This window comes from Halichoerus grypus, chromosome 2 (genome assembly GCF_964656455.1).
Source record: "Halichoerus grypus chromosome 2, mHalGry1.hap1.1, whole genome shotgun sequence".
In the NCBI taxonomy this organism is placed as follows: domain Eukaryota; kingdom Metazoa; phylum Chordata; class Mammalia; order Carnivora; family Phocidae; genus Halichoerus; species Halichoerus grypus.
In genome coordinates, this window is record NC_135713.1 from 167865572 (window position 1) to 167885962 (window position 20391).

Here is a 20391-nt window from a genome sequence, read left to right on the forward strand (position 1 = left end):
TAAGAGTAAGAGAAAAAAATCTAATGGTTGCCTTTCTGGTCCTTGTGTTCTTTCAGATTCCTCATAATGGATAGCATCACTAATCTTGCCCTCAATTCCAGAGTTTTTTGCCACTCTTAAGACTACCATTATGCTTCAAAGACCCTCCAGTTACCTACAAGCTATACATCAGATAGGACAGCTTGGATTCTAGCATGGCCATAAAACACTTGAGATGAAGAAAAGTTAAGTTATAGTAGACTCGGTATGAAACAAAAAAGGTAAGGAAGTCACCATGTAAACAACAGGTAATTCAAGGCCATTCCATCTTGAAGGTGAGATCCTTGCTTTAGACAGAGAGAGAAGGGAGAATGGTAATATTCTGCCTGTTAGCATGCTTTAGTCCATCTCTGTTTGTTGTTCAGACTTTTATGTCATTACAATTCTGTAGCATTAGCTCTCTGTGACTATTAATACTCAACTATCATGTTTGATTCTCACAACCTTTTGACATAGTGTAATTAATTAATTAATTAATCTGCAAATATTCATTAAGCTAGTACTGTGTGCCAAGTACTCTGCTAAGTCTTTGATATGTACAGAAGTGATTACATCAGACAAGATCGTTGTCCCCATGGAGCCTACAGTTTAGGGGCTCATTCCTCACAGGAAAATCAAAGATAAGAGAAGATAAGTGACCTGACCAGAGCTGCAAAACAAGTAGTGGCAAAGTCACAACTGGAAGCCAAGACCCCCATCTTTTCTCTCTCTCTCTTTTTTTTTTTTGTTGCTTTCTTGGTTACTGAGATCATGGTTTCTTATCTTGATATCTTGAGATGCAAGTACAGAGACAAGGGCTTTGAATGGCTTTTCCTGCAAAAGAGTCCTGAGGTCCTGACCACCCCCTTCAACCCTCACTCCTGAATTAAGTTCCAATTCCTCCGAACTTTTAAACCAATTGTTCTGGTCAAGGGTTTTCCTCCGTCTGCAGTCTCAGCCCATTGGCCAATGGGGTCTGGAATTAGTCTTACTTCTGAAGACCTGGATATGACATGCTTGGAACCTTAGATTCCTGAATTCTTAGCAAAATGCGCTTCCCATTACCTTCCCTTCTTTTTCTTTCTTCTCCCATCCTTCCACCCCCAACCCCACCATGTTGGTACTATTCTGATGACTGGGCTTCTGCCTAGGGTACCTGCAGAGGACTCTAGCTCTCTGTGGGCATTCAAGCACTGCCCTAAATTCGGCTTATTTGGTTGGGGTCCTAAAACCCTACTTCATTCTTGGAAGCTCTTTTTCTGGGATGGGAAGAAAGAATACTAAGTCCTTCTGGCCTGATTTTTGCTGTGAAGAGACAAGTTATCTGAAGCCAGGAAGCCTGATTTCACTTGGATTCCTTCTGCCACCCCCTAATCTACAAATTGGGAAACCTTGGTGCCTGTGCTAGCTAAACCACAGGTGAGCATGAACTGTTCATTTTGCATCCAGCTGTGTGGTTATCCCAGGGCACATTCAGCTTGGTCCTTGCCTTTTCACACTTCTGCCTGCTCCTCACCAGGCATGTGGCTGTGGTCTCAGCTCACTGTATGGCTGAGCCTGCCTGAATGAGGTCCAAGGTGGATTTTCCCTGACCCATTCATCCTCTTTTGCCTTGTGATCAAGTGCATATGTGTTCCCTGAGGGAGCAGAATGAAACCATCTAGCTTATACTGGGGTCACTCCTAGAGCCACATTGCCCTTGTTACTGTGATCATTTCCAGCTGAGCCACCTCAAGATGATGAGCGCACATCAGCAGAAATATTTGTAGGAGTTAAACGACCCAACATAGGTAAAAATCTTTGCATGGTGTCTGAGATACAGGGAACAATCAATTAGCAATTTGTTTAGCATTGACCCTGGGATCTCAAGTGGATCTGAGCTTGTGGGAGCACAGTTCAAGAGCCTGGAAAAGAAGTCAGCCTGACAACATCTGGCTAGGAATGGAGTGAAGGAGCAAGGGATTCCAATGGATAATCTTCTCTTCCATATTCAATTTATTACTATACTTAAAACTTCTGTGGGACTTCTTGCAAGTCTAAGCACTCACTTATCTAGTTCCCCCCAAATGCGTCCCCTCTACCTTTATAGGCAGGTTGGGAAGATCCCTAAAATGAAACATATCTTCCTTTTGCCTAAAATATCCTCCACCTCTCCCAAATTGCAGGAGTCATAGTTACTGTAAATTGAGAGTGAGCAGAAACAAAAATAAGGGGTGTGCATGGACCAGCATAGTAAAGAGAACAAGATTCTGGAGTCAGATGATTTTGTTTTTAAATTATATGCCTGCTCTTTGCCAGTTATGTGATCTTGGCAAGTTACTTCACCTCTCAAAGCCTCAGTTTCTACATCTTTCAAGTTTGAGATGTTTGACCCAGCATCTAGAAGGCCCTAAACATTGACAGGTGTCAACTATTATACTATCCTGTTGATAGGGGTCTCCAAAAGTCAAGCAGAAGAGATTGTAAAAGCTATTATCTAGAGAAGATACTAAGCTTCAGGAAGAGAAGAACAAAGTTAGTGTGTATGTTTTTTTTGGGGGGGTGCTGATGGTGGTAAGGAATTAGTTTTACTAATGCTGTCTAGTACACCTCTAAGATGGCCCCCATTGATATCCTTCTCTTGGTATCCATACCCTTGTGTAATCCCCTCCCCTTGAGTGACTAGTGACATACTTCGAGCAAATAGAATTCAGCAAAAGTGATGGAGCACTTTGAGATTATGTTATAAAAAGACTGTGGCTTGTACCTTAGATGGGCTTTTTCCTTCTTTCTCTCTTAGCTCCTTGTATTAGAGGATGCAAGCTGCCATGTGTAAATAGTCCTATGGAGAGGTCCATGTGGCATGGCAAGGAATTAATATCCTCTGTCCAACAAGCATGTGAGTGAGCTTGGAATTGAATCCTTTGGTTCCAGTTGAGCCTTCAGATGAGACCACATCCCTGGCCAAAAGCTTGACTGTAAGTAACCTCATGAGAGGACTTGAACCAGAGGCACCCAGCTAAGCTACATCCAGATTCCTAGCCAATGGGGACTGTGAGATAATAAATGTTTTAAACTGCTAAACTTTGGGGATAATTTGTTATACAGAGACATAATATAGCATCTTTACCACCTGGGCTTTTAATTTAGTTCTCTTCTGCCTTGAGGCTTCTCCAAGGGTCCACTCAGCCTGGTGATAATTAGAACTGGGCGACTGGAGTGTGTTGAGGGCACTGGAGTTGCAAGAGAGTGCCTGGAGCAGCAGGAAGTAATTTCATCATGATGTCATCTCTCAGAGAATGGCTGTGGAGGAGCACAGAGGCTGGAGAATAAAGCCTCTCTGGTGGTGCAAGTCCAGCTGGGCTGGGCAAGACCTTAGTGCCAACCTTGGGCTGCAAGTTTTAAAGACTGTGGACTTCCCCTTGGCAAGGTTGGGGCTCCGAGCAGGTCACAAGGGACAGGATCAAAAGTGAGAGGGATTTTAGGCAGCACTACAGAGATTAGAAGCACTGCCATTAGCGTCCAAAGTAAGTCTGCTACTTACTAGCTGTGTGACCTTGAACAAGTTGTTTAATCACTCTGAACTAAATATTCAAAATACAGATTATAATAGTATCCACTTTGAAGTTTTATTTTGAAGATTAAATGGGATAATGTAGGTAAAGCTTTTAGCAGAATGCACGTGAATAGTTGATATTGCTATTATTCCTGGAAGGAAACCAAACTGGAGGTCCTGCCTCGAGTGTTTATGCTGTGGTCTAGGCAAGTGGTAGGGACCAGCAGGGTCTTCCAAAGCAGTGTTGTGGAGGGCAATTTGATGAGCCTCTTCCAGAAAAACAAAGGCATGAATAAAAGGTCACTGGAAATACCAAGAGACAACCTCAAAAGGGAATTGAAACTTAAAGAGAATTCATATGAAAAAGTCCTGTGGTCTGTTGAACATGGGATAAGTTTCCAGATATAGCTCAACCCTCATATGACATAAGAAGCTCATATAGACAGCTTATTCTAAGAAATCAATGAGCAAAAATAGGCAAAGGTTTTCATCTAGAAGTCATGACTTATGGTTCTCCAGAGAATTCATACAGGAACAAAACCTGGGAGAGTGAATTCACACGTCATTGATGTCAGCAATTTTACACGGAGAAGAAAGTATCATTCTAACGAGTTGGAAAACCAGATAATATTAGAAGAGAAGTGGTGTTTCAGAAAGGATGTACTACAGGATTTGTAGAAAAGACTGCAGAAAATCTATAATAATAAAGGATAGACATGACTGATCACGCTTGGGTGTAAAGATTTAGAAGGATGAATAAACTGAGTAATAAGAACATATATGACAACTTCCCAAAGTACGCAAGGGGTATGTTTCTGAGTCTGCTACATTGTAAAAACAAGTGTTGAAGTTGCATATGTGAATTTAATGTAATTCTGAAGATGAAATATTGTATACAAGGCCCTACAGAGTGCTTGACATGATAATGTCCATATATGATCAGGCCCTAAAGTGTTTGAAGCATTAGTAGGTAGAAGCAGAAAAAGTGCTCATTTGCAATTTGCAGATCATCATTTTCTGTATCTGGATTTAGAGACCTTAATTCACCTTTGGGGAAGATTGCTGTTTTAAGAAAAATCTCAGAATAGCCCTTTAATTATCCAAATGTAAAACACTGTACTCACTCATTGTTCTTGAAGGAAATAGTGACATCACTGTTAAACTGATGGTAGATATTGATAAGTAAATTAAACCCTATAAATCTACCATTTATTGAACACTTACGATGAGGTCATAAGGACCACTTGGGATGGTCATTACACATACAGAATGTGAGCCCCTCTCTGGAAATCCAATTCAGTAGGCCCGGGGAAAAGCCCTGGAACTAATAAGCAGGCTAAGCATTCCTCAAATGATGCTGTGGCTTCTGGCCACAGCCACAGTTCTGAGGACCCTGAATTACAGAACAAACAACTTGCCCAAGGTCACACAGCTAGCAAGTGGTGGAGTAGGGAACAGAACCCAAGATTCTCGCTCTACTCTAGCATGAAAACCCCTGCACAGTGGGGGAATGCAATGTCCCCCTGGACTGAAAAAGCATGGAGCTTCTCGAGAGACCAAGCCTATTGAACACCCTGGGTAGGCCTTAGGCATCTGTCTTAGGAAGACCGGGGCTAAGGGGTCCCAGTCTGTGAGTACCTAGGCACAGGCCTGGCCTGTGGAAGACAAGCCACCCATGCCACTGTCTTCCTCATCCCACTGCGGGCTCCAGAAACTACTGATTGAACTGATTACTACTACAAAGAAGCCACCATCCCACACCAGCAAGAGGACTCCACATTCCCCAGCTCCCCTTCTCCTTCTATCAAGAAAGGAGCAAATGCAAAGTGTTGGATGACTTGGTTTCTAGTTCCGTCTCCAGCCAATGACTTGCTACAGTCTGTTACTTATTTCGGCCTCAGCTTCCTCCGCTTTTCTTACGCATGCCGCAGAGATGCTCCTCAAACAAACAGAACTTAAACTTTTTGACATGTTTTTTATTTCCATGTTCCCAGAACCTAGTGTGGTGCCTGACGTATGGTCGGCATCCAGTGAAGGTTTGTTGACTGTGTGAATGAATGAATCAGTGACCATTCAGGTGCGGGGGAGACTCCTAGGTCCCTGCAGCTCTGCCCCCTGAGGCATCCCCCTCTCTGGTCTTAAAAAAGTCCCTTGGGGGCGCCTGGGTGGCTCAGTCGTTAAGCGTCTGCCTTCGGCTCAGGTCATGATCCCAGCGTCCTGGGATCGAGCCCCACATCGGGCTCCCTGCTCCGCAGGAAGCCTGCTTCTCCCTCTCCCATTCCCCCTGCTTGTGTTCCCTCTCTCGCTGTGTCTCTCTCTGTCAAATAAATAAAATCTTAAAAAAAAAAAAAAAAAAAAGTCCCTTACTCCATACCTGATGTCATTAGCCAGGACAACAGAGGTAACTCTGGCACAGATATCTTCTGCTTAAGGGAAGCCCATTGTGTGAAAACTTACAGTTATGGGAATAATAAATTATGATGATGGTGGTTCTTTTAAACAGACATCTGTGAGGGAAGATAAGCAAGATCTCACCATAAAGGCCTTACGATTGTGGGTAGAGCCTGGGAAAAGCTGTTAAGAATACAAACAATGAAGGGCCATCACAAAAGACAGAAAATTGTTTCTTGTAGTCATGATTATGCTTTAAAAAACCCCAACTAACATTTGGTCTTTCTTTGCATATCTCTTTCTTGTAGAGATTGTAATGCATATATATTTTGAATCTTGCTTTTTAAAATTCTATATAACAAACATTTCCCTATGTTCTTATAAACTCTTTATAAATATCAGGTTTAGTGGTTGAATAATACTCCCATCTTACGGGTGTGCCAGATTTATTTAATTTTTCCCCTGTTGTTGATCATTTAACTTCCAATTTCTTCCCTATTATAGGTAAGTAATGCTGCAAAGAAGATCATTGTGCATTAGACCTGTTTCATACTTGAGATTCTTTCCTGAAGATAGGTGATCAAGGGTCAAAAGCTTGATCTCAGAGAGGGATATTTCTTGAGATTCTTGAAAATATGTCATTGCTAGTTTGGGGGATTCTCTCATTTTTCTTGAGAATCCAGACTCTGGATTCAGATATGTTGCCTGCAAACTCTTGCTCAGGCGTTTACCTGTGTGAACTTGGGCACCTTGGCGGAGCTTCCCCGTAAGTCTCAGTTCCTTAGCTGTCAATTAGGGGTGATTGAATCCTCCACATGGGGCTGTTGTGAAGATGGACAATCAATATACGCAAAGCTCAGTGCTTGGCAGAGAGTGTGCTCCATAAATATTAGCTGCAATTAATTTGTCTCTCTGATTATCAAAAAGGATGGACCTTTTGACCTCTGATTATTGCCTGTTTATATTTGCGCGTGTGCGTGTGTACATGTGTGTAAATTACGATATATTATTTTAAAGCCAAAAAACCTAAACCATAAAGGACTTGAAGAGAGCATATTTCTCAGGCAACCCACTGCACATACGGCTCTTTCTTGGGGCTCATGTCACCCAGGGAAAAGCAGCCGCTGCTGCCCTATATTTTCTACACGGCCTTCTCCTTTTTGCTAGTTTTAAGATGTGTCATTTCCTGTCATTTTTCTCTTTAAGTGATTCCTTTAAGACTAACTCCGTTCTTAAGTATGATGTTTATTACGTCGCGGGATCCTGCGGGAACCTATCGCCAACCGTGGAGCAAGAGCAGAGGGAAAACTGGACTTGAGTTCCAGAAGTCCGTGGCAGCGCCGGCCCCTGGAGAAGCACGTCTCTCCGTAGAGCGAGAACTCCCAGGGCCAGAAGCGGAGCGGGGCTCCGGGCAGCTTGCAGCCCCGTAGGAACACAGAAGCCGCCCCAGCCGCCGCGGCAGCTCCCCGTCCCACTGACGGTGTCTGTGAATCCATTTCCTGTCTTGTAATTATGTTTCATGTAGTAATTAGCCCCTTCATATCAATGAAGCCAAATTTCCATGTGTAATGGAGTGAAGCCTGAGTGTATGAGACAAATTGAAACGCAGCTTTGGCAGGTGGGGGCCTCCGAGAGCTCCCTGGGGGGCAGGGAGGACCGGCGTCTGTCCGCAGAGCCCTACTGTGTGCGCACCCTCCTTCCTATAATCCTCACACCGGTCTCTTTTCTGCAGAGCCTTCACCTTTGTTTTCATCGTCCGAGTGCAGCTCCTTCCCTTCTGGAATCTCAGCTGTACCACAAACCCTTCACGGCCCGGAGGCAGGCGCACGGAGCCAGCAGCAGGGTGGGACAGAGGCCCCGGAAGGCACTTCAGAGTCCCAGGAGCTCAGAGCTCCTTACAGGGACCCCGCTGGGGGGCGTCTCCATAAGCCCTTGGGAGGACAAGGCTGGGAGGGGCAGACACAAGGCTGGGGGCGGGGCAGGCAGGGTGGGTGGGTGCTGCTCTTGGCCTTGAGGAGGGGACTGGGTCTTAGTAACAAAGACAGCGCCCCTCCCTTCACCTCACCCTCCTCTGTCATCCTCTGCTTTCTTTTTCCTCTCCCCTCTTCTAACGTGTCTCCTCCCCCATAACCAGACGTGTTTGGGGGAATCCATAATCCTTTTGTTTGAAAAAGAATTTGTGTGGGAGGGGAGGGTGGGCATAAAATCTGAGGAAAACTAAGAAAAGTGTAGAAGGGACATTGGATTAGCCTCGAATCCTTGAGCAAGCTTCTTAGATCCTGCTGAGTCCCTTAGACTCCTGATCTCTAAAATGGGGGTAATAATCGCTGTCTCGCACACCCCACTGGACTGAGGAGTAGGTAGAATATGCCCCATATTGATTCAAGCATGTGCTGGTTTTTCAGTGACATATCTGGGGAACCACGTATAAAGGCATGTTTATATGTATGTGTGTACACCCTCCCCACTTGACACACACAGTCAACTGAATATGTATTTTTGGTTTTAATTTTTTTTCCTGTACTCCAAATATTTATTTAAATTCCAGCTAGTTAACATACAAGCGTAATATTAGTTTCAGGTGTAGAATTTAGTGATTCATCGCTTACGTACAACACCCGGTGCTCATCACAAGTGCCCTCTCTAATCCCCTATTTCCCCCATCCCCTCCCCAGCTCCCCTGCAGCAACCCTCAGTTTGCTTCCTATAGTTAAGAGTCTGTTTCTTGGTTTGCCTCTCTTTCCCTCACCCCCCACCATGTTCACTTGTTTTGTTTCAGTATTTTTGCCTTTCAGAAATTTAAAACCACCACATATAACAAAAACTAGTTACTATTTATTAACCACTAGCTCCGTGCCAGACCCTATCTAGGCTCTGTGCAAATTCTCTTATTTAATCCTCAAAACCCTATGGGAAGGTATTGTTAGCCCCACTTTACAGATGAGAAAACCAAGACCCCAGGTTAAGACCATCACCCAAGGTCATGGATCTGTGTAAGTGTTCGAGCTGAAATAGGCCTGAGTTCTGAGTCCTTAGTCTCAATCATTATGCTGTTCCTAAGAATCTGGGCTTTTCCATAGCCAGACATTTTTGGACTCAGAGGGAGGATATTTCCAAATACCATTTTCCCCGGTCTGACTCCCACCTTCCAGTCCCACTGTGGCTCTGGTTCAAAGTGATCTAATGCTTGAAATGAAAAAGGCGTTGGGAGGGTGCCTTGACTTTCATTTCCGCAAAGACCTAGGATGTTTCTCCAGCCCCCTTCCCACCACTCAGAAGAGAACCTTAGCCAAAGCTTCAGGCTCAGGACGGGGGGCCACTGGGGGCTCCGGCCAGGTGATGGCGTTTCCATACCAGAAGGTGGCTGCCTGACGATGGGATACCCCTGGCCCTCTTTCATATTGCATTGTGAAAGTACCGTGTCCCCTCTACCTTCTCCTTTACCTGCCTCTCCCTTCTTGACCAGGTGCCCTCTTTTTCTCATTATACAGACTTCTGGAAAGGTTCATGACAAGTCCAGCTTCTGTGCCAGGCAGGGAGACCCCTTCTCCATCTTGGTCAGGTCAAAAAGTGAGCTGCCAGTAGCTGAAAGGTAGGAGTGAGAGTTTGGGCTCTAGAGCCATGGGTTCAAATCTTAACTCGGCCACTTTGCTGTGTACCCTGACCTCTCAGGGTCTTCAGCTTCTTCCCCCCCCTCCTTTTTTTTAAGAGGGGACTAATAAATAACACCTATGCTGTGAGCCTGTTGCTGGTGTTAAATAAGTGCACATAAATGATCCGGAACAGTGTTGATGCATATGAAGTGCTCAGCAGCTCTCATTTTTATCCCATGTCAGACATGTCCCGCAAAGTGCTTTACACACATGATTCTCATTTAGATCATGCTGCAACACTATGGAATAGATGTCATTCTCCCCATTTTACAGATGAGGAAACTGAGGCTCATGGAAGCTAGGGTCACCCAGCAGGTAAATGAGAGAGCTGGGATTCAACCAGGACTGCCTGATTTCCAAGCTCATGCCCTTAACCTCCTCAGCGCACTGTCCCTCAAAGACCTCCTCATGAAAAAAAGTCCCACATATCTTCCTCATCCCCTTTCTGGGGCTCCCCACAGGAAACCCTGCAGTCCAAGAGTGGCTGCAGCTGGCTCATGTCATGTGAGAAGAGGAGGGAGCAGCACGGTGCCGGTGACCTTGGGGTGAGCTGGACCCTGCGCTGGCCAGGGTCCCCTCCAGCTTAATGCTGGGGGTACTGTTGCCAAACTGACTTATAAGGAGTTTGGGGGGTGCTGTCTGGCAGAGTCAAGATGTGATCTGAAGGATCTTAAGAGCTGAGAACAGAGGGCAAAAATAAACTTTTGCATTAATCCATTATCCTAATGATCGTCCTAAAGATAAGCTTGATCAGATATGAGCATTGCTAAGATTGATTTGCCTAAAATAAGAATCTCATTTGCATTTTTCTGATTTTTCCCTACTTCATTTAGCCACATCAAGACAGCTGCAGCTCTCAGCAAGGACAGACATTTGAAATAGATGGATATCGCCTACATGTATTTATGGGGCACAGGATCCTTCCCACCCACCTGTGTGTTGTAATCTCTTTGACAGAGGAGAGGAGGACAGTTTAGGGAACTTCAAAGTGACAGCTTCGACTTGCTAATGGAAGGTCAGCATTTTCAACTTACCTTTGATCACATTTTTAACTTACGTAGAAGATATATCTCTGTGGACCAAAGAATACGCGTGGGTAAAGTGGATTGGAAAAGATCCTAATAGTCTCAAGTCTGAGTTAGAAGGTGTACTATCACACATATCTTTGCATTAACTATTCACGTCAACCCCAAGAGGTAACTAGGGCAGGCATTTTTATTCCCATTTTGCAGATGAGAAAACCTAGGCCCAGTGAGGTTAAGGTATATGATTTAGGTTATATGTTTTGTGAATAAAGACAAACCTCAACTCCCAATCCTGGGTCTCAAACCTCGTGACTTCCAGGCCAGGGTTCTCTGCTGTTGGAACCAGCGGTCTGTGAGCAGCTCTGGGAAGAACCACTTCTCTCAGAGAGTAAGATTTGGTCCTGGGGGCATCTGGGTGGCTCAGTCGTTAAGCGTCTACCTTCAGCTCAGGTCATGGTCCCAGGGTCCTGGGATCAAGCCCCGCATCAGGCTCCGTGCTCAGAGGGAAGCCTGCTTCTCCCTCTCCCACTCCCCCTGCTTCTCCCTCTCCCACTCCCCCTGCTTGTGTTCCCTCTCTCGCTGTGTCTCTCTCTGTCAAATAAATAAATACAATCTTAAAAAAAAAAAAAAAAAGATTTGGTCCTGGTTGTATAGATAAGATTACGCCTTTCATCCATTTGACCTTCAGTGATCCTTCCTAGGAGAGACAGGCCATTGAAAATATCGGAGTGCTGATGATGATTGCCTGCACAGTCTTCTTGGCAAAGCTGATCATGGATAATAAAGACCCACGAGGCCATAACATCTAAGCTTCAGACTGATCCCATTCCCGTCTTCAACCCGGGGACCCTCTTGAACTTGACTGGGTGATTAACTTTTGGATTGGAAAGTACACAGACTGTGGAATCAAATTGTTGTGGGTTGAGTCCTGGTCTTGCCGTTTATGTCAGTTGGTGTTCAGAACAGCGCTCTCCATGCAGAATTTCATTTATTACATTATTTAACTTAGTGTATTTCATTTAATCCCACAACACCGCCATGACGAAGATTCTGATGTCATCGTCCCCATCCCATAGATGAAGAACAGGTACATAGAGGTAGAGGCTGAGTAACTTGCTCAAGCTAGACAGGTAATTCCGATTCCAAATCTTATATATTTTTAAAAATTTTCAACTTAAAAGCATAGGTAATGCATTCACTTGACTCAAAATTCAAAAGAAACAGGGTGCCTGGCTGGTTCAGTCAGTAGAGCACAAGACTCTTGATCTCGTGCTCTACGAGAATTCAAGCCCCACATTGTGGGTAGAGCTTACTTTAAATAAATAAATAAATAAATAAATAAATAATAGTCTTACGTTTAAAAAAAAAATTCAAAAGATGCAAAAAAGAAACCTGAAAAGTCTCCTTCTTGCCCAGTCCTCCAGCCACAGTCCACCTTTCTAGAGGCCGCTGATTTTACCAGCTACATGTGTTTCTTCCAGAGACTTGTTATACACATATAAGCAAAGAGGCAAATCTATTGTTTCTGCTCTCTTTTTTTTTTTTGTGGGCGCATACTTTTTTTTTTTTTGAAGAGCTATTGTTAAATTTCTATATATAAGACAACAGTACAGTATTGATTTTGGTAATTTTTAAACAAAAGTCGTATTTTTAGTTAAACATGCTACATTCTTTCAAGTTTCCTGCCTTTGCTCCTGATTTTCCTTCAATTCAAAATGCATGACTCCTCACATTCCTCATCTGGCAAGCTGCTGGGCATCTTTTGGGCTGTAGCACAAATATCATCTCCTCTTGAGAAATCTTCCTCAACTACCCCCTCTCCTGGCTTACGGTTATTCATTTCCTTCTTCATATCCTCCCATTTTTCAGACTATACTATAATTATTACTATCAGACTATTTAGGCTAATTTTATTCCGAAATAGTCTGAGAGTTCCCAAGAAAATATTCATTCATTCAATAAATACACATCTGTGTGTGTGTGTATATATATATATATATATATGTACATATATATGTAATTTTTTGTGAGAGTCTGCTCTTTTTACTTTAATGGCAGCATATTAAATATACTACTCTGCTTCTTGCTTTCTAAGAACTTTTTATCATAGAAAAAAAATCACACATAAGCAAAAGTAGAGAAAATAGTGTGAACCCCCATATAGCCATCAGCCCACTTCAAGAGTTCTCATACATGATCAATCTTATTTTACTGACACCCCCAGCTCTAACCCCAATTATTTTTTAAAAGATTTATTTATTTATTTTAGATGGAGAGAGCGAGCGAGTGAGAGCATGAGCAGGGGCAGGGGCAGAGAGAGAGAGAGGATCCTTGAGCAGACTCCCCGCTGAGCACTGAGACCAATGCGGGGCTGGATCCCAGGACCCTGAGACCATGACCTGAGCTGAAACCAAGAGTCAGCTGCTTAACTGACTGAGCCACCCAGGTGTCCCACACCCCTGATTATTTTAAAGCCAATCCCAGACATCATATAATTTCATCTATAAATAATTCAGCATATATCACTAAAAGAATGACTTAAAAAATATAACCACAATATCTATCACATGTAAAAAAATATATCATAAACTATCCAGTCAGCATTCAGATTCCCTAACGGTCTCCCCCCTCTCTATCTCTCTCCCCCTTGTTAACAGATGCTGCTTTGTTCAAATCAAAATTCAAGCAAGGTCTACACATTGCATTTGGTTGATCCCTCATTTTTTTTTCTTTATCACCTAACAATACTCTTGGAGATCATTTCATACCAGAACATAAAGAACTACTTCATTCTTTCTTCCACTGCAGAGTATTCTTTGTATGGCTGTACTATAATTCACTTAACCAGCCTCCTGTTGGTGGGCATTTAGGTCATTCCAAACCTTTCGCTGTTGAATAACCTTGTTGAGTACGTCACTTTGCACATTGGGAGTGTGTTTGCAAGATAAATTCTTGGAAGTGGAATTTCTTTTCTTTCTTTCTTTTTTTTTTTGGAAGTGGAATTTCTGTGTGAAAGGATATGTGTATTTGAAATTTCAAAAATTATTGCTAGATTGTCCTTCATAGAGGTGGTACCCAAGCAATCAATGCTTCTATCAGCCATGGGGATGAGAACTCTTTCCCTGCACCCTCCTCAGAAGCACCATCCCCTCTCAGACCTCTGACTGTGCTATTATTCCCTTTCCCTGGAATGCCCTGTCTCACCTTGTCCATCTGGTGAACTCCTTTTCTTTAAGGCTCAGCTTAAACTCCACCCAACCCAGAGGGTTGGTGCTCTCTCAGCACTCCCAGAGACCCCTTTTCATAGCACACTTCACACTTAATACTGGGTCCTCTTTGTTGACTCATCTCTGTCCTCCGCTGGTTAGTGAGGTCCTTAAGGGTGTAACCTGAGGCACACAGTAGGTGGTCTACACAAATTGGTCCATAATCTCTGGGTTTTCTCCAAAGGGAGTTCAGGGATTTCTGCTGTTTCCTTGGGTGGAACGAACCCAGAGTCATGGGTGCATCACTGACTTTTGTAACCCACTGATGCCCAAGTACTGAAGCCCAGAAACCCCCAGACCCCATGTTGCCCAGCCCCAGAAGCCTGCAGCAGATGGCACCGCGTCCCTGAGGCTGCGAGCTCTCATTATCCTAGACCTACAGACTGTTTACGGATTCTGACCTCTCAAATTGCTTTCTATTTAATCTGGGCTGGAAGACCTTGATTTTTGTTGTTTTAAAATCTAGGCTCGCTTCCCACCCCACACATGAAACTGTCATCCTCTAAATTATTATTATTCTGGATGGACAGGAGCAGAATTAGGACCCACAAAAGCAAGTGAGGCGGGGCAGGTGGGAGTAATCCCATGCGCCCGAGGTGGGGGAGGGTGCAGCAGATGGCTCCCCAGGCAAGCCTTGAAAGCCAGGATTAAAAAGTAATTTTCAGCATGCTGAAAATGGGACTGCAGATTTGGGTCACCACAATTAACTCTCTCCCAGCTGTAGGCCAGAGCCTTGGAGTCAAAAGGAGGTGCCCTGTCTAGGAGAGATGCCAGGTGAGAACCCTTTGATTTCTCCTCCCGAAGCTTCATGGGAACATTTTCTGGGCCTTGAGGAGGGAGCTCGGGCCCTCGGGGTCAGCCTCTTCCCAGAGACAAGGTTCTACTTCCTCTCTAAATGTGGACTCTTGTCAGAGGGAAGTCCTTCCAAGGCTGTAGGAAGCACTGTGCCTCCAGAGATCGAGTTCTTATCAGAGACCAAAAGTGGCATCCCATCCTGTTATCAAAGTACCTCGGGCATTTGCCCCACAAGAGGTGAGATACTGCCTTGCCCATTACTTTCTGTGCTAGAGTTGCTGCCATTGTCCCTGAACAGGATCTCTCGGTAACTGCCCCGTACCTGCCCCACCCCTGACCATAATTCCTTTATCTTTTAAAATCCAGTGCATTAAATTCTTTTCCCTGAGGAATGATATTCTGTCCACCGCCCCCCCCCCAACCACACTCTTGAACTGTAGAACTGCAATTAATGGGGTTTCCCTTTTCTTTTTGTTTACCAGGAAATCAGAGCCAAATTCAAAAACTAATTTCATGGTCTCCATGAATGCATTTTACTTTTCCACTTACCTTGTTATTCTATTCTAATTTACATAGTCCATTGGTTCTGATTTTGTTTTCCTCTCTATATTGCACTATATTGCTGAATGTACGTCCTGTGTGTTTTATCACATCCTTTGTGCAACTAGGTAGAATATAAATAATTAAATGCAGAAATAATCCACACTTTCATTCATTAATGCAACTTTTGCAATACGTACCAGTTAGATGCTTAATACTGCAGTAGGTGAGTGGCTGATACAAATAAAATACATTTAAGCATTTAACACCTACTATATCCAGGTACAATGCCTAGGACCTTTTAAGTCATCTGTTTTAATTTACGTCTAACAATCTTAAGGGTGCCTGGGTGGCTCAGATAGTTAAGCGTCTGCCTTTGGTTCAGGTCATGATCTCAGAGTCCTGGGATCAAGTCCTGCATCAGGCTCCCTGCTCCTTGGGAGCCTGCTTCTCCCTCTGCCTTTCTCTCTGTGTCTCTCATGAATAAATAAATAAAATCTTAAAAAAAAAAATAACAACAATCTTAAGACATAAATAATTAAGTTGGAATATATAAAGCACTTAGCCTAGTGCCTGGTATAGTAAGTACTAAATAAGTGGTAGCTATTCTTCTTATTAGGTATCATTATTCTCATTTCAAAAGAGGAAACTGTAGAGCTGAAAGGTTAAATTACATTGTTATGAGAGCTTGATTAAAATAATGAACCAAGCATGTGACGACACTTTTCGGTTATCCAGAATCCACTCCCCTTGCTTTCAGGGAAAGCATTTCTTTGCAAAACTCTACTGCCTACTCCCTTTGTAGTTCCTGTGCTCTGGACCCGGCTTCATCCCCGCCTCCTGGGGAGGAGCATGTGACCCAAGCATGGCCAACCAGAGCTCTGAATTTACCTCCCCACAGTCATTGGCTAAGGAAGGAGCACGTGACCCAAGCATGGCCAATCAGTGCTCTGAATTTACCTCACCCCAGTAATTGGCTCAGAGGTACAGCATGTGACTCAGATTGGTCTAATCCAAGTGACTCTTAGGATTCCTGAGGGCGTTATTGAGACGAGATGTATTCTCCTTTCTGCTTGGCCTGAGCCGCAGCATATGTATGACTGGAGTTTGATCAGTCATTTTTCTACTCTGAGTAAAGAGTCGTTTGATAATGGAGTCCACAAGAGAATGGGGACTCCAGAGACGGACAGAGTGAGTGTGGGTCCTGAAGATATTCCCCTGGGTCCAAACATGTCTGAAGCCAACAAGATCTGTTCCAGGATTAATGGGATTGCTGAGCCAGTAAATTATCTTTTTTGCTTAATCCTGTTTGAGTTGGGATTCAACCACTTACAACTATAAAGATCCTCCTTGTATAGGCCTTCAATAAATTTTTGTTCCTTTACTTTTTCCCCATTTGATGGACTTGCCCAATGTCACAGCTAATAAGTGGCAACAGCAGTATTTAAACCCAGTTCTGACCGCAAAGCCCATGGACATCATGTTCCTTGCCTATAGGAACTTGCATTGTATTGGGGTGCCAGACTGATACAAATGCAACAGGTGGATGATGAGCCAAGGTGGGGAGGGCTTGGCCATTGTGTAAAAGCTGTGAGCATCATGCTTCTGGAGCACCCTCACCCTGCACTCTCCTTCCCAGAATCTGTAAATGGTCTGGGAGAAGCACAAATGCTGATTCACAGACATGCCAGCTGGCTCAGCGTGTTTCTATACAAGGAGCTGATGCTTCCCCTGCTTATTTAAAGGAGACTCATTGCCTGGAGCAGAGACTGGGTGAAGCAGACACACATCCACAGCACTGGACTCTGACTCACCCTGTGACTCCTTTGGTTGAGTCATCTCTCTCCTGAGATGGGCTTTCTTGTCTGCAAAATGAAGCTTGACAAATGGGGTACAAATGAGATCTAAGTCGTGGGACTGGAAGGTTGCTGCTGGGTAGTCCCACCTGAGTAACTGTAGGAATAGGCCTCCCCTCTCTAGCATATCTGGGAGTCCTCGAGGTGTGGGTGAACACGTCCATCCAGTCTGACATCTCCATAGCTCTGGAGAGACCCTCTGCTCCCGGTGGAGCTCCCGACCTCGTGTTGCACAGTAATCACCATTGCCCAGAATGCTCTGTTTCTGTGGCCCTGCCCGCCTCTGGAGCCCCCCCGCCCCTGGAGCCCCCCCGCCCCTTAGCGTGCTGCCCCGCTGCCCCGGACCTCTGAGGAGGAAGGAAGCTCCCTTCCCCAGTCCTGTTCTCACGGAAAGACTCTCCTGGGAGTTGTCTGCCATGTGTCACGGTAAACCTGTAGGAAAAGACAACTACTGGAAGGCTGGGTGTGGCCCTGGTTCTGCGAGTTTTGTTACTTTCAGGGCATCTCCCTGTGAGGGCAAGTGCACCGAACTATGCATATGAGGATGAAAGCACCAGTGTCCCCACTCAAGGACAATTGCAACAAGGATGAAAGATACTATTGTTACAGGCAGCCCATTCAAAAGAAATAAGCCTGGTGAAACAATTCTGTAAGGGAGCTGCTCACCCCGTTGTGCTTACTCTGGGCACCAGAATCATAACCTTAATGATCAGCGAGGGCCCACCCCATTCAGGATTCAAAGATGATTAAAAGATGGTGCTGGTAAATGTTAAAAAACCAGCTCTCCAGGAAAAAAAAAAAAAAATGCTTATTGTAAACTTTATATAATTTATATATGTTTATTATAAAATTTTATAAATTTTATAGATGGAAAAGGAATGTAGCACACCATTTACAAAAACAAGATACACAATGCAGTACTGTAAATTCCATATAGGCAATTGATTCTCACGATTCTTGACCTTTGTTGAACTCCCGTGTCCATAGCCAAACTATGGTTGCAATTCAACCACGATTTGACAAAATCAGACTATGAATAAATGCTTGATTACTATCCTATTCAGCAAAGAAGGCGCTTACGTCACTAAATAAGTGAGTATAATTCCGATGTGAGTATGGGTTTGTATTTTCATTTCTGTTAAGGAGTAAGACAGAAGAGAAACAACGAAGATGTCTATTGGATCTTCGTTTGTTCACTAATGACATAGTGACTTCTTTGCTGAATCACGTAGTAGGTTTTGAGCTCTGGGAGAAGGTTTCCTGAATTTTCTGTTCCAGTCACAATGTAACAATTATAGATATAACATGCATTTAAATCGAATCTGCATTATTGACATTTCTCCATTATTTTCTTAAGTCTATGCAATCAATAATTTCCATGATGTAAATACTCTCACCGTGGCTGATTTCAATCTACCATCTTTAAGTCACAGAATGTGGATTTGGAAAGAGATGCACAATAGGAACATGGGAGGAACATAATACAACATTATTTGTAGTATTTCTACCATACAGACTAGATGTAAATAACCTCAAGAGCATAGCTAATAATAAAATGTGGTAGAATAATTGGAAAGTGAGGAGTTCTGAGTATTTATTACCTTTGTTTTTAACATAATTTATTTCATTGTAAGTATATGTAATATACTTATGTACACTTATGTACTTATACTTATCCAGCACTCCACCACCAAAGATAGAACCAAATCACAATCCTGGCTCAAACCACATTTGGTAAAGAAAACTAGATCAGTGGCTCAGAATATTAATACCTGATGAATTTTTAAGGCCAGTTCCTTTTCCCTAAGTGATATCATTAGCCATGTGGGTGAGGAAGTAATTCTGGGTTGCTGTACAGCTTCTAGGCACCTAGTATCTAGCACCTCTTGTTTCTTTCAAGAAACATTTGAGTGCTTCTCCAAGTGTGGTCCCCAGCATCAGCATAACCCCAAACATTTTGGAAATGCAAATTTTGGGGTCCATTGCCAACCTATTGAAGCAGAACCTGTGGGGACAGGGCCCTGAAAGCTCTCTCCCATGTTCCTAATGCATATTCAAGGTGTTTCTGACATGTGCTCAAGTTTCATCTTTTCTAGGGACTAATAGTTTGAATAGTACTGCTCTTTTGGCTGTCCTACATTGTTCTCACCCCTCGCTGTAGATGATGGCGTGTCAGCCTTTATCCTCCCCTATCCCCCGAAAACTACTCAGATGGTGTCCCTTCTCTCCTAGTTTCCCAAAGGAGGAGAAGAATGATCATCAATGACAAAGGGCAGCTGCAGAAGCCATGCCCAGAGCCAGCTTCATGCTCAGAAAGGGACATTGCACCTCTTCTTCATGGTTTTGGGTACTCTACATGTTCAGAGAAACTTCTCTAGTAATGAACTGTAGAAATGATCCCTGACAGTATAGTCTTTGGAATGTCAGCTTTTAAATTCAGAATCCTTGTTAGTGCTTTCAGGCATGCTCAACATGCAGTAGTTAGGAAAAGAGTTCTTGTCGACTGGTCCTTGTGCAAGGCTTCACCTCCATCCAATATGCTTTGCAAGATGGTGCTGTGATATGGGCGCCTGGGTGGCTCACTCGTTAAGCGTCTGCCTTCGGCTCAGGTCATGATCCCAGGGTCCTGGGATCGAGTCCCACATCGGGCTCCCTGCTCCACGGGAAGCCTGCTTCTCCCTCTCCCACTCCCCCTGCTTGTGTTCCCTCTCTGGCTGTGTCTCTCTCTGTCAAATAAATAAATAAAATCTTTAAAAAAAAAAAAAAGATGGTGCTGTGGGACAGGTGCTTCTCTAGCCTCTGTGGCCCAGGGCTCAGGGCTGACACGATCTCTGGAGGATCAGTATTGTCCTACACTGTGAACATAGCAGGGTAGTTTAAATTGCTTTTAGTCTCTGTTAACTATACTGTAATTAAAATAAAAAAATAAAATACATGGCTTTTAGTTAGGAGAGGGGCTTTCCTCTTTGATTGGAAGCTCAATGTAGATGTTGCATTTGTTCTGTCCTATGACAGTGACTCTGATATAAAGTTAAACATTTTTCGTTCCCTGAAAATTGGCTAAAGAGACAGAAACACTGGCTCAAATGGGCTTGAACAATAAGTAATTTTATTACTCTTCATAACTGAAGTCCATGGGCTCCAGGATTGGTTGGTTTAGAGACTCAGCATCAGCATCAAGGAACCAGTTTCTTTTCATCTTTTTGCTGTGTTAACCTCCATACTAGTTCATCCTTAGGTTGTGAGCAAAATGGCTGCAGTGGTTCCAGCCATCACAACCAGAGAGTACAAAGTCCAGATCGGGGGTTCTTT

General features: G+C 43.7%; 1 non-coding gene across 1 annotated transcript; it reads right to left on the reverse strand.

Moving 5' to 3' along the window:
- Positions 1-19281: 19281 nt before the first annotated feature.
- Positions 19282-19495, reverse strand: LOC118554767 (small nucleolar RNA U3). Its single transcript, XR_004926641.1, has one exon. It is a non-coding gene; the product is annotated as a small nucleolar RNA U3 (small nucleolar RNA).
- Positions 19496-20391: the final 896 nt, after the last annotated feature.